Below are 1,112 nucleotides of genomic sequence, written 5' to 3'. Positions count from 1 at the left end.
ATGTAAGGTATGGGTCCTGTTTCAGTTTTTTGCAGATGGATATCCAGTTATGCCAGCACCATTTGTTAAAGAGACTGTCTTTTCCCCATTTGATGGACTTTGGGCCTTTGTCAAATAGCATCTCCTCATATGTGGATGGATTTATGTTTGGGTTCTTAATTCTGCTCCATTGGTCTATGTATCTGTTGTTGTAATAGTACCAGGCTGTTTTGACTACCATGGCAGTATAATAGGCTCTAAAATCAGGTAGTGTGAGGCCTCCCACTTTGTTCTTCTTCTTCAGTAATGCTTTGTTTATATGGGATCTCTGTCCATATAAATTTGGTGATTTGTTTCTCCATCTCGTTAAAAAACGTTGTTGGAATTTGAATTTGAATTGCATTGTATCTGTAGATCACTTCGGGTAGAATTGACATTTTTACAATGTTGAGTCTTCCTATCCATGAGCATGATATATTTTTCCACTTATGTAGTTCTCTTTTGATTTCTTGCATTAGTTTTTTATAGCTTTTTTATATAGGTCTCTGGTTAGACTTATTCCTAAGTATTTTATCTTCTTGGAGGCTATTGTAAATGTACTGATTTGGTGATTTCCTCTTTGAAGTTCTCTTGGTTGGTGTACAGGAATCCAGCTGATTTTTGTATGGTTATCTTGTGTCGTGATACTTTCCTGAAATCTTCTATTAGTTCCAGTAGTTTTCTTGTGTATTTTTTGGGTTTTCTGTGTATAAGATCATATCATCTATGAATAGGGATACTTTTACTTCTTCCTTACGAATTTGGATGTCCTTTATTTTGTTTTTCTTGCCTTATTGCTCTGGCTAAGACCTCCAGCAAAATATTGAATATGAGTGATGATAGACAGCATACCTGTCCGATTCGAGGGAAATGATTTCAGTCTCTCTTCGTTTAGAATGATGTTGGCTGTTCACTTTGTATAAATGCCCTTTATTATGTTGAGGAATTTCCCTTCTATTCCCATTAATTTTTATTAATTTTTTTTTTATTGTACTTCAGATGAAGGCTTACAGAACAAATAGTTTCTCATGAAACAGTAGTACACATATTGTTTTATGACATTGGTTAACAACCCCACAACACGTCAACCCTCT

The sequence above is a fragment of the Trichechus manatus genome, unplaced genomic scaffold (genome assembly GCF_000243295.1).
Source record: "Trichechus manatus latirostris isolate Lorelei unplaced genomic scaffold, TriManLat1.0 scaffold00080, whole genome shotgun sequence".
Classification (NCBI taxonomy): domain Eukaryota; kingdom Metazoa; phylum Chordata; class Mammalia; order Sirenia; family Trichechidae; genus Trichechus; species Trichechus manatus.
This window is presented reverse-complemented; position numbering follows the sequence as displayed.